The 14,173-nt window shown below is 51.4% G+C and overlaps 1 pseudogene; it reads left to right on the forward strand.

Moving 5' to 3' along the window:
- The first annotated feature begins 11,363 nt into the window (after positions 1–11,363).
- Positions 11,364–12,244, forward strand: LOC144154944 (uncharacterized; annotated as a pseudogene).
- The last annotated feature ends 1,929 nt before the right edge of the window (positions 12,245–14,173 follow it).

Below are 14,173 nucleotides of genomic sequence, written 5' to 3' on the forward strand. Positions count from 1 at the left end.
CTTCTGCACGCTCACTTTTCCTTCGTTTGTTTCTTCGTATATCGAACAATGACCAATGGCAACACACTATCTATATCCTCGCTCATCAGCTTCCCCCAGTACCTGGACAAGAGCCCCTTCATGTCGGGATCCCGGGCAACATCCTCTTCGGCCACCCCGAAGCCGCGCCATGACAACAAGTACCGCCTGCTCGCCGCGGTGTACGACACCATTGAGACGGGCCACTGCACGACGTTCGTGCGTCAGCACCACTGGTTCAAGTGCGACGACCACCTCATCGCCCTAGCGAAACACCAATGGTATTACTGACTTCGCCTTCCTCGTCCACCACCGTTTTAAACCAGCATTGTCTCCTTCAGTAATCAGAGTTATTGGCCGCATTTATTCTTCTGTGCGTCGCAGTGTTCACAGACGGTCGCTAGCGGACGCGGCGTCCATCTTGTGCACTTCGCCAACCGAGTGCTACGAGGCCCAGGAGGACGTTCCGAGCACAGGACCCGCCTCCAGTCCGTCTCCTTCCACCCTGAAGCGCTGCACTGGGGACGGGCACAACCTGTGGGCTGGACGCTCACGTTTGGGGAAACTTGTTGCCCCATGTCATCTCCGCAACTCCAGGTAGGTGCGTTTCGGCCTGCGTGGTCTGAATTAAGTTCAGAGTGCACGTACGTTTGAAGCTCGAGTCGTGTCAATGATTCTTTGATAAAATGCTACTCCGAAATCCTCCGTGAATCAAGAACGTGTGTTCCCAGTCGAATTTCTGAACGGAATTGGCTCATGCCCAGGGGCACATTCAGTACACATGCACACAAGCGCACGCACATCTTGTCATGTAAAAAACTGTCAAGCTGTTGCTTTCCATAAATCTGTTGGACTACCGTCACGACCAAGTGCTGGTTAAGCTATCCTTATTGCGTCGGTAACCGGTGCAAAGATTCCGTACAAACCATGTCCGATCGACTCCATGACCGTCAGTGATGTTAATTCCATAAAGTAGCCCTGGATTTTCACCTGTGAGTAAATTTGGCGATAAAGCCATGTGCAGCTTTCCCGCTCATGGCAGTCCTTTCAACAGTTATTACTCTGCAATTTTTTAGCGAAATGAAAATGTTCTTTTGCACAGCTAATATTTGAGGTGAATACTTGCTTTGTGCACAGTTTCAAGTCGAGCACGTTGCGCGACTGGGTTCCTGAGCCATGGGAACTATCCCATAGAAATGCATGGGGAGTTAGCTTTGACAGCGAAAAACCCGCATGTATGCCTCGCATTCGCTCCCAGGGAGTACCTGAGCCGGGAAATGGCCGTTTCTTTGAATTCATTGAATTCAGGGAAGATGCGGCGAGCTGGTTAGGCATTCCATCTTGAAGCCTGCAGGGGCGAGAGGCGGCCGTACACGCCACTAAACCGCAGATGATGGGAGCGTGAGAACGCAGTTAAACGGGTGAACACACCAGCAGCGAAATTCACTGTTGTCGGCAGTGCTCGGATCATACCTTGGCAGAAACTAGCAGCGGCGAAACGCGTAGAAGAGAGGAAAGCATCTCCAGTGTTCAAATGGACAGTCATGTGTTTTGAATCGAATCCATAAAAAATGCTTCCGTGTCGTCGGCCTTTTTTAATGGATGTCTGGAACCCATTAAACCTAAAGTGCTTCGCTGGGTAATCCGCCACCGTAAGAATGGTTCGCACCTTGAATTTGAAGATAAACTCACATTTCACAATGCGTGCGTAATAAATGAAACAAGAATACGTGTACCAGGTATTCAACAAAGAAAACGAGCGCACCCATTGCCCCGCTGGTATTGCCCAACGATCGCGGGCACCAGAAATGAAAGACAATGTGTAGGCATCTACCCAGCCTCCACAAAGGAAATGTGTTCCCGGCCGCAGTCTCAACTGGTCATCAGTTTATCTGGAGTGAGCGAGGCAGCATGCATGATAGCGAGAGACGATTTCGCCGTCCCATCACCCGAAAACATGATTAGGGATCCACTGTAGGCTTTTATCATTTATTCTGCGCAACAAGCATCATTATGAGTGTTCGAGGAGTGCTGAGATCTGGAATACTTGTTTTCGTTTGGAACATAAGTCGACTGGCATTAGTTGTTAGGTAGTGTGGACGGGGCTCTTACGTGCAAAAGGAACTGTCTGATGAGCGCAAAGAAACCTCCGTTTGCGGTTCTTTACTTTGTACAGTTTTTCTGCCCCCTAAACACGTGGCATGCTGTTGTCGAATATGGCGACGCATTTTAACCTCATAAAGGGGCACCTGACTGATATGTTAGTCGTGGTTGCGCTGTTGCAGCTCTTCGAATGGCCCAACTAGCATTCCGTGAAAATGGCTAATGTTTAGGGCCATTGGGATCTGCCCTCCTGCGAGCCTCAGTGTGCCTTTGGTTTATTGTACAGGCTGCACGACCGCAAGATGTCCGATCTGGGGCTGCTGTGCACGCCGATGATCGGGCAGGCGTCCAGGCCGGAGTCCCTGTCCGAGGTGTCCCCGCAGATGGCGCCCTCCCTGCTGGTGCTGTCCGACGGGCTCAAGCGGGCCTACGCCTCCAGTGCGTCCCTTTCTCTTCCCCTGCACGGTTAGATCACACGATCTCACTGAGGTGAAAAGAGCTAGGTGTTATTCCACAAGGACGGAGATTGAGCGAAACTCGGCAGGCACGAGCTGTGGCGACGCCCCCCGTAGCCTGATGGTGTTATTTCGAAGCGTAGTTTTTTAAACGTGGTTAATTAAGGTGACGTAACCGGTCCAGGGCAGCGAGCTCCAAACTCCACGACCGAGCTCACCCTGCGGTGCAAACTGATCCCTGAACACCATTTCCTGTCCCAGTGACTAGGCACCATAGACTGTGGGCAGAGTCCTAGTATCCCTCCTTTAACTCGGTGTGTTCGTGTACGTGCCTGCGTGCATGCTTTCCTTATCATTCCATCTTTGCGACACCTTCTTCCTCATTGCCACACCAGTAAGCGCTCCGGTGTCCACCCCTAGGTGTGAGCAAATTACGCCTACTGGTGGGCTTTCCTTTCCTTTTTTCTCGTCAATAAATTTATTCATTCATTCCAAGGAGGCGCGGCTAGGGTGTGACGGCATTTTGAGTGTGTTCTCTCGCCGCACTGTTGCACTGGTGGCTAATGGGGTCGAGAAGATCCAACTACTTTACATTGTTGCGCTGTTATTTTATAAATCTACATTTATGTACAAAGATCCTTTTTTACTTCAGGCGTTCATATGAACGTTCTGTTTGAAATTGTTCGTCCTCAGTTGTTTCTACCGTCGATGCCAAACAATATGTACAAAGCAGACTTGGAACGGATGCGGTTTCCCACATTTTTATTGCAGAGTGTGCCCGGCCAGAACTTGGAGGAGCGGCGGACACATAGCTACCGCCCAGCTGTTTAGTAGCGCTCGATGTCCTTGACGCTCGTGGCCAAAACTTGCGTGCCCCTCCTGGCCCCGCTGATGATGATAATGGCGATGATGAATACGACGGCAATGGGGTCGCTACAGGGCTCCCCCTAGGGCGCAGCGCGTGAAGATGAGTTATAGATAACGCATGTTCCGCGAAAAAAAATCTATGTATAGGTATGTACAATACCGGTGATCAGTAAGATTTGTCCGCGGTCAATGTCGTTATAATGTCCTAGTCGGTCCAGGGAGGGCGTCTGGTGAGTGCATTTCCCTCAGGGTTCCCTGCCTGGGAGTGGCGCAGTGGTCACAGGCGGAAACGAGCGTCCGGGAGCGGAAGGTGCTAGCAGTTCCCAGAGGCGAGAGTTATGTCCCAAAAATCTCGAGTGCACTTTCCGGGCTACAAGGTGGTCCAAACAGCAGGGTGCAGGCGGCTTTGTTGGGTGGCTCCGTGCTGCAGCCAGCTCTCTTTCCACGGAGCACGGCATCATCTGCGGAGTGAGTGCCGCAGTCGACGCCGTGTTCGTCTACGCATGAGCGAGCGATGGGCCATTGACCGTCGTGGTAGCTTGAAGTAACGCTGCTTATAATGTGCCAAGGCACGCGAATCATGTAAAAGAGTGGTGAATGCCCTCCGAACTCGAATAGTTTTTGATGGGGACGGGCGAAAAGTGGCCCCGCAGAGCTTGTGACGTCCACACTGTCGCAGAAGGGTTGGGTTGATGTGGAGTGACGAGTCAGTACTTCAGGCGTGCGGAGTTTGTGCGTTCGCGTGTACCTGCCCTGACCCGGGCCAGAAGACACAACGTCGTTTGGCGAAAGACTAGCGACAAGTGCATGAGATGGATAGGGAGAAAGAGGCGAATGGCATCTTCCAGGTTCTGAGTTACCGTACCCGTTCGAATTTCTGGCGCAAGTAGTTCAGGAATGGCCATCTTCGCTCATTCAGAGGCCCCCACCCCGCATGTATCCTGGTTGTCAAGCAGGTCACTCTAAGGCACAGCAGTTGTGTCCGCAATGTTGTGCAGCTGAACGTCGCTCGTGTCCACCGCTCGAAGTTCAGGGCGGGCCCGATCTGCAATAAAAATGTGAGAAGCCGCATCGGCTCCACATATGCTTCCTACAAAGTCGGAACCCGGGCGTTCCACGCCTGTCACCCGGCCAGCGGCACATCGACATGGCGACGTGGAGGGACCCGTCAACAACGGAATTCGAGCAACGCAACCTCAGAGGTTGGATTATCATACTTGAGGCTACCTTCTGGCTCAACTATGTAACCATGCAGCCCTTCAAACACTCCATCTTATGGGAGACGCTTCCGTTCGAGGTTCGCTCCGTCCTTGCCACACCACCACACAGCGAAACTCCTTATGACGCCCTTCGCGCCACCATGTTCTCACACTACGGCCTCACGGACGACTTTTTTCGGCGTGCCGCAGAAGAGGTACATGCACGCTCTGGGCACGCTCCGCAGCCGCACATTGCACTCTGTGCGCCACTGCTCGCGTCCGGGGCCACTATTGCCTGCTCCTAGACGCCATCTCCAGCGCGGCAGCCGCACCTTCATTGACAACACTTGCAGCACAGCAAAGGACGCCTTGCAGGACGCCTATCAGCACAGCCCACAGCCGCTTCTACCGCCTCATGCGAGGGCTGTGGGGAGCGAGTTGGCGGTGTGGCCACAAAATCCTTTCCAACCTCATCGCCCGCTACGCCACCATCGCTCGTCATATGTCCCGCAAAGTTGACAGGCTGCCCTGCTGCACTGCAGTCATAGCATGACTCACGCGAGGCGCACATGGGTGTACCCAACGCCAACCCCGATGAGCTCACGTCTCCCGTTCTGCTTCAGTAAACAGTACACACGTATTCTCGGGGGCGTAAAAATGGCAGACGTGACGACTACATCCCGTCCCTCCAGCTACCAGTGCAATGGCCAGAAATCTATGCACAAGAGCACGTCCACAGCGCACCCAAGGTGACGGCACTGGTCCAAACACTGCGATACCACGCTATCGCTATCGACATGGATGACCAGACCACGACCACACAATCTCCCGACCAGACAGTCTGACACGCCGGCGGCACATGTCCACCTTAGAAACTGCTCGATTTCGCAACCAATGGACTACGTTTCTCTCATTCGGCGCCGCCGACATTGCCACTAATCTCCTAAACAGCAGTCGCCAAAGCGAGGTTCGTCACTGGGGCTCCTACAGTGCTCACCCACAAGCCGTCAGTGGAGTCTTGCCCAACGTCCTTTGCACGAGCCCGGTCGACGGCTACTTCGGATTCGTGCAAGTACTCGTCGGCGCTCCGATACTCGGGTGTCTTGTAATCGCGCTCAGCAGAGGCGTCATACCACGGACGCACTACGAACCTGCGGAACGATGCTGCACCCGAAACCGCGCTCGAAAATTCCGCGTCAAAGATATCGGTCTCCTCGAACTGGCAGCCGAACGCCGGTGTGGACGCGTCGCAAGAGGCTGCTCGTTGAGCGCCTGTTCTCGGAGCATCGCCATTTCGTCTATACCATGGCCGCCACTCTAGCCTATTTCACTTCGAGACTTTTAAACCACCCGCAATTTCGTCAACTCCGCCACTCGCAGCCAAGACCACTCGACGGCGTATACACAACGGACGCTCTCACGAAACTGACCCCGACCACCTAAGGTCATGGAACGCGGACATACCCTGCGTAACACCTGTACAGTTTTTTTGTTGTGCGCAACATGCGCCACCCATTTGTCATCTTAACGCGCTGCGCACCAGGGAGGGATCCCTGTAGCGACACCATCGTCATCTTAATCATCAGCGCCACAATCATCATTAGCGGTGCCGCACGCGCCTCATGGAGATCGAACGCGAATCAGAAGCTGGTCCTTCACTCGTCTTCACCGCTCTTCTCACTTCCGCTGGTACTACGCAACGCTGAAATAAACGTAAGAAGTCGCATCAGACGCTACAACATAGTCTGCTTCCTACAAACGCAATTACGTGACATTGGCCGGCTTGCAAAAAAAAAAAAGCGGGTGATGGTAACGCGCCACATTGAAAGTAATTTCTGCTCGGTATTGCGTTATCGAAACCCTCCGACCTCTTTCCGACACAGAATTTACTAGGGGCACTTAAGTCTAAGTGCATTGTAGGCCTGGATATATTTAACAACTTCGTTACTGATGCATTGTACATGGATATTTTTCCTTGCTTTCATTTCTTTGTCTATTGGCACTAATTACTTCGATTGGCTCATTTTCTCCTATACCAAGATTGCGTCACTTTCTTCTCTTTCATTTCTTCGTTAATTATGTCAGCGAGAAGACAGGCACTCGCCACAGCCTCCATAGAATCTGAATTCTGCGCGGCTGACGTGCACCTCTCGTACTCGCGTGTCACCACGTTCAAGTTTCACGCGGCACGCAGTATTCTACAACTTCAACTTTTTAAACTCCGTTTTAGAAATTTTGCAAACGCGCACATTAGCCCCACAAAGCTCTCGATTGCGGGGAAAATATTCAAGTGGGCATGTTCTCAGAAGAAAGGAATAGCAACAACGACAGCTTTTCAGATCTGATTCTTTTAATTCCTTTTTCACTTAACCGGTCATGTGAAACGAAGCTCTCTACAGTCGTTAGTTTTTTCTTTGAGTTCATTCTCCTCACTCCCCTCTCTTGCTTCGCCCCCTTTGCGCGTACGCTTACCCTTCCTCTGGCGTCACGCTGTTACTTTATATCTGAACTCCGCCCTTCACTCGCTTCGCATGATATGCTTCCTGCCAGAGGACGATGGCTCTGGATCTGAAGAAATGTGCGACACGCAACGCGTAAAACGAGGGTGCCTGCCACGCCGACGATGAATGAAACCCACGGTAATACAACGCCTGGTTCCAGAGAGGTTTGCGACCAGAGGATAACTGAAGTGCACGCTCCGACTGCAGAACCTGCAGAAGTCATGTCCGGCGAACCACCCCAAAATTTGGCGCAACAAGGCTGAAGAGCAGAGCTGGTGGCTTCTCTCCCTTCGTCGCAGGCATGGATGCTGCACCTCACATTTCCGAACGTGCTGCGTAAGTTCTCCATGACTGCCTGGCCCGTATCGTTTCGTCCGCAGGCTTTCACATCTCTCCCAAAGCCACGATGGCCATCCACAACACGCTAGACGAACTCGTCGAAGTCTAGCGCACAGCACAGCACAACAGACTAGCCGGAAGCTCTAGCGCAATAGCCATCTTAGATATTCTCCACATCTCCTACGCAGACCAACACGGAACTAGAATGTTGCTCGGCGACGAGTTATGCGTGCAACTAAGTGCGGCCCCTTTACCGGAAAAACATGCGTCCAGTGAATTATCAAGACAGACGGGTGGCCCGAGCCATGGCACTTCACAAGCAGTACCACTGCAACGCTAAAGTCGTGCTACCTTGACGTGGCGTACTACCCCAGACGACGAGCGGCAGTGTCTGTTGTAGTGAACCAGCAGGGTAATACGGTCGCATCATACTCCTTCAACGAGGTTAATCCAGAAATTGGGGAAGACGTAGCCTTCGCTCCGCCGTTGTGGGCACGTCGGCCACGAGCATTATCTGGGACTCCAAGAGCGCACTACGAAATTATGTAGTTGGAAGAATATCCAAAACAGCAGCCAAACTAATCCAAAGCAAATCAATCCTACCCTCATGACATACCCGTTTGATATGGACACCAGCGCACTCGTCTCTTCCGTGAAACGAGATAACACCCGAAGCAGTCTGATGATTCAGCTACCAGACCGACTTGGAATACAACGAGCAACTGCACGTTGTCTTCCAAGTATACAGCCTGTCCCTCACCACCCTCGATAACTATGGACTGTGGTGAGGGACAGGCTGTATACATAACGAGAAATTACCATCATTTTAAATTGGGCCTACGCAAACCTCAGCCACTTATCGTACGCTTAACAGCAGGCAATCGATGGCTTGACGAAGGATACAATCGAACACCTGAACACACGCCGCCCTGTGGCACCTCTACTTCCCAGACACGCGCCAAAAAAAGTGCAAGTGGCGTGCTAGCAGCCGCCACGCTCCCACACATGGGTTGGGCGTGTCCCAGTAAGCCAGGTGCAACCACATCAGGTATACGCGTAGGAGGATACGAGCAATGTAGGGCCGCGCTGGTTAGCTCTAAAACCGACGTCCAGGAAGCAGTCATCCAGCTGGCGGAAGACGCCGCCAGGGCCCATGGGTTCTTCACCACCGTCTGAGGACACTGCGACTCTCAAGCGGTTACTCCGTATGAACAGATTCAGGGAATAAAGTTATCCCTCATCATCATCATCCAAAAGCGGACCGCATAGCAGGCTCTAGAACCCGCAGCCAAGTGCAAACCCAATGTCCGCGCTACGAACCCAAAGAATGTTTTGTGCGCCATGAATGCGATGAGCGCTCAATTATTCTCCGGTTGCTTAACTTGAGGGACCCAGGTTCGATTCCGACAAAGGGAAGCGTTTTTACGCGATAGCATTATTTGGCTCATTTTCGATTTTGCCGTGCCTGCTTAGCCGTCCGCTATCAGCCGTGCTCATCAAGCGTCCACGGAAGTACGTCACCGCTGCAAACCGGAAACTACAATTAATGCAGCCAGATACGAGGGCTCGCCCGAAGCAGCAGATACAGATACAGTGGCTAGAATAGGAAAGTGTGATTACCGGCATGCAGCGCCTGCGCGGCGGTTTCAAGCCGCCGAGAGGGATCCGCGAGGGGGCGCGCGCGATAGTTTACACGTCGCGCGGCGAGCGCGCGCAAAATCGTCTGCTATCGTCTGCTATGCGGTCGGCGCTTTGACCAGTGAGAGGTAGCGGTTGTTTCTTGTGGTGTAGCTTGTTTAAATGTGCTGTAATCCCACAAAAGCAGAACCACTGTTTTGTGCCGGGATGCACTACGGGGGGCAAGTCCTGTAAAAAGAAACTGTTGTTGTTTGGCGTTCCGAAGGCACCGGCTGTACTCGCGCAGTGGCGACGAGCAATACCTCGCGCTGACAAGCAGCTCCAGGAAACGTCCGCGGTGTGCGAGTTTCACTTTGAAGAGCGCCAAGGATGGTGACCCACCTGAGAGTGTGGAGTCTGAAGAACCCTCGTGTTCATTTACGATCGAGAACTTGGCCCTACCTTCGGCTGCATGGGGAAAGCACACGCTGAGCGCTTCCCCCCTAACTGTGGTTTACAGTGTGTCGCACAGCGGAAAATGAGCACGTCCTGCTCGCGGACAAGCTAGTTCTGCTTTCTTCGGGGGTGGGTTGCGTCACACACGAAGTATTCGTCAAACGCTACATCTCCCGGCACTTTGAACACACAGTGAAAGGAGAAACTGTATTAATCGACAGAGCCAGGCCTATGTTGCTCCCGGGGGCTGTGCCCACGCAGTTCCCCAATCTTCCAAAGTAACTGTCGAAACAACTTCCCCCGAGCAGGAATCGTCTAGCAAGAAGCGCCCCCGCGGCTCCACCCAGCAAGAAGAGCGCCAAGGATGGTGACCCACCTGAGAGTGTGGAGTCTGAAGAACCCTCGTGTTCATTTACGATCGAGAACTTGGCCCTACCTTCGGCTGCATGGGGAAAGCACACGCTGAGCGCTTCCCCCCTAACTGTGGCTTACAGTGTGTCGCACAGCGGAAAATAAGCACGTCCTGCTCGCGGACAAGCTAGTTCTGCTTTCTTCGGGGCTGGGTTGCGTCACACACGAAGTATTCGTCAAAGGGGTGCGGCAACACGATGTCGCATGCGACGACCCAGCGTTGCTACTCGAAAGAGTTGATGCCATGAGCATCTGTTCGGGTGCTGGCACTGTGCACGAGTTTCCTTTTGTAATCGGCAGTAACAAGGTTCTGCTCGCCGAAAGGTCCATATCGAGCAAGAAATGCCAGGGCGTCTCCACCGAAGGCAAGCCATGCGTTGCGTGCAAGCATTTGCGGAAAGCTCTTCTCAACCAAAGATCAAGAAACCGACGCAGCCTGAACGAAGCAGCACGCATTTCAAAGCGGAGAAGAGCGCTAGCACAAACCACTCGTCGGTTGAAGGCTAAGTTCTCCCTGTACACGCGGACCATTGAGAAAATCAAGCAAAAGAGCGGAGTACTTGAAGAGAGCGCCCTCGCAAACCGTTTGGAATCCCTGCCACCGAAGCAAAGACTTGCTGTAATGCAATGCTTTCAAGCAGCTCGCCGCAAATCAGTCAAAGGAATGCGGTACAATCAGAATTGGCTGTTGAAATGCTTGATAATGCGAATTAAAAGCCCAAGACCGTACGAGCATGTGCGACTGATGCTTCCAAGACGAAGCTGCTTGAAGGTGTACATGCGCCGGTACAAAAGTGGGTTTGGATTCAACTCTGCTATCCTCGCAGGCATTGCAAGGAAGACAAAATCCATGGATGGATTCAAACGTCAAAATGAAGCTGTCCGAGTGCTTATACGTTGGTGCAGGGGGGAAAGTGAGCGGGCTGGTCGATTTGGGAAAATTCACACCGGAAAGCGACAAGCTTGTTCCCTATGACCATGGTCTCGTGATCATGTTTCAGCTTGTTGCTAGTTCTTGGCATCAGATACTTGGAGTTTTCGCTTCTAGAGGAAATGTGAAGGCTGCGCTTCTGTCGAAGATATTTCTAGAAGCCGTGTTGGTGGCTGAAAAAGCTGGCCTGAAGGTGGACTACATCACGGCCGATTGGGCTTCATGGAATCGCTCAATGTGGCACTTTTTCAGGATATCCGCCACCTAAGCTTCCATAAAGCCATGCGTGCCCCACCCCGTCGAGAAGGGACGAAGCCTCTTGTTCATCCCTGATTTCCCGCACTTGGTGAAGTGTATTCGAAATGGCGTCCTCAGCGGAACATATGGTACGCCTGAAGGCGTTGTTGATTTCGAGCAAATTAGAACGGCGCACGACGAGGATAACAGTGCACTAACGCTGGAAGTGATGCCAAAAATTACTGCTACTCACGTGAATCCCAACAGCTTCGAAAGGATGAAGGTAAATCTTGCTTTTCACCTCTTCAGTCCGCAGGTGCTTCGTGGCCTGTTCTTCTACAAAAACAAAATGAATGGCGGTGACCCTGCACCAACCGAAGCCTTTGTCCTACTCATGTGGAAGCTAATACAAGCCAGGACAGCCCGCGTGCCATCGGAAGGGCTTAAACCTGGTTCCACACAAGAGAGTCATATTGAGGATGTGTTGGAGTATCTCAACCAGTGGGAGGCTCATGCGGCAACTTCAAGAGGGCGATTTCGTTCAGCAAGCACTGCCGAATGTTTAAGGGTCACCCTTCAAGCTACACCTGACCTCTTGAAGTACCTTCATGACAAGTGCGGATTTACGTACCTACTCACATGCCGGCTCAGCCAGGACTGCCTGGAGAAGCTGGCATCATCAGGCAATTTTCTGGGTGCAACGACCATCCCACTGCTGCCCAGTTTTTGCTGACGGTGAACTGCCTCAGCTTTTATGACTTGGTCAAAGCTCCTCCCAGTGGAAACTGTGAAAGGGGAGAACTGACATTTATGCTGAGCAGTGAGGATGCAGGCCGTGAACTAGACACCCTTCTGGACAACGGAAAGATTGACGAAGCATCGGACGTACTGAAGAAGTCGGCAACGCTTCCCGACCATGACTACCCAGAAAAGATGAGCGACTCCCGATTCGTCTATTATATGGCTGGCTACGTCGCACGCAAAACGGTTTTGAAGAATGCTTGCAAAGACTGCTTTGATGAGCTCCTTTTTTCTGCTGATCAGGCCGACGAGCAGTTGGCAACGTTCACCAAGTTTTGCGACACTGGGGGTCTTCTTTACCCCTCCTAGAAGCTCTTCTCGTTTGTGGATGCCCTCGAAGCCACATTTTCTATGTGGTTCAGTTACAACGAGCTGCAGAGTGACAGCTGAGACGACCTTGTTTCCTGCATTCAGAAAGACGCCGTCATCGTAGGATGTCGACGGCATGGCCGTAGCCTCACAAACCAGGTCATCAACTTCTTTCTGGTCACCCGGCTGTACTTCTACATGAAAGCATTGAATAAGGAGAAGGCATCTTTTCGGTAAAGGAAGAAACACCTCAAGCTTAGTCGCCTCAAGTAACAGCCGGAAAAAATCAAAGGCTGAAAACGCTTGAATTTGGTGAACAAGAGAGAAAAACCGGTGAACAGTCCCAGAAGAAGTGCTTAAATTTGTTTACACACACAGAAAAAATATAGCACCTCAAGGCAAGGTGCACTGAGACAACAATGTTGATGGCTTAAAAGGGTTTGTAATCTTGAACGTAATCTGATCCAGTCATCAAACCAGATTCGATTTTGTTTGTTTATAACGAGCTCGTAGAAAATAAAATGTATGTTTCTCAGTTTTACCAGTGGAAAATTCTCTCATTTATGTTTGATAAGTGTTAGAGCCAGCCGGCTACATTGGGCTGTCAAAGCGCGCCCAGTCGGTTCGAAACTTCGATTATTGTAGTTCTTAAGAAATTAGGACATTCATTATTCAGCGATTTGCAAGAGAACAAAGAATAGCTATCAAAAAGTTGTTCTGATTGTCGTACTGCCCGCGAAAACAGTTGTGCTCCACACTACTTTCACCGCGCTGGGGCGGTCCGCCGCCGCCGCAGCGAACGTGTAAGCATGCGACAGCGCCATCTGGCTGTTTTCCTCCAAGGGCGTCACGCGGGAGCGGGTGCGGTCACCACACTGTCTATTCTAGCCACTGTAGTACAGAGCAGCGGCACCTACATTGTCAAAAGGCGGAAAACGATACTACGGCTGACACGAAAGAAAAGATACGCGACTCAAGCAGGCGCCACGCCTGCGCAGTGAAGTTCGTTGTACGCAGACCAGGTAGTCGCATGCTCGGCACATAAGGTCGCTAGCTGTGCCGGCAACTTACGCCACTACCAAGTCGCCCGTCTAATATATACCATTACCAGCGCTAACACTGTGTCACTTAAATAAATATACGCGCACAAGATTAACGCCAGGTGCTCTAAATACCTGGGAAACCTAGATTAGCACAAGAAACCAAATAAATGTGTCGCATTAAATCAATAAAACCGAGTATATGACTTAGAATTGCTAAAATCTTGAAATTATTTTGTGAATTTTGAATCACGGACAATTTACTAAACGTAAAAATACGTGAGCATGTGTTCTCAGAAAACAGTCACGTAAGAATCATTGGCATGGCCATACAGAGAAGCGGCAGAGCCGATCACGCAGTGGCAAAAACACAGGGAATATTGGAACATTATGGTTACATTGTAAAATTCCGATACGCGGGACAGCAGGAATAAAAGAAGAAACTAAAAAACGTATACGGAGAGATCATGAGTGGGATATCCGTCAGCCTGCCGTATTAGAAACTTACCCGCACTGAAGAAAGGCGCATTTCAATTTTTAATATCACTGCACAGGTCCTAAATTCTCTTTTAATAACTTTAAATATACCTGACAGGCCACTATCCTAGCACGAAAGGTACAAAATGAAACCGGCCGTCCTATGGAATATATGCCGCTCATCCTTGACGCCGATATGGATAGGTCACCAATCCAGCGGCTCTCCATTAAACCACACCCACTACCGAAAAAAATATACCCAGGCAAATATACAAGAACAGACGAAAAGGTAGGATCAAACTGTTTCGAGGAAAGCTCCAGGAAAGTTTCGAGGAAAACTATAAAACCAACGTACGCCGACGCCGGGACGTTTGAAAGGGCGAAGGCCACAATTGTCGCAGTGTACTACAGT

Source organism: Haemaphysalis longicornis, unplaced genomic scaffold (genome assembly GCF_048455015.1).
Source record: "Haemaphysalis longicornis isolate Haplotype H1 unplaced genomic scaffold, Haemaphysalis longicornis Haplotype H1 scaffold_1, whole genome shotgun sequence".
NCBI classification, from domain to species: domain Eukaryota; kingdom Metazoa; phylum Arthropoda; class Arachnida; order Ixodida; family Ixodidae; genus Haemaphysalis; species Haemaphysalis longicornis.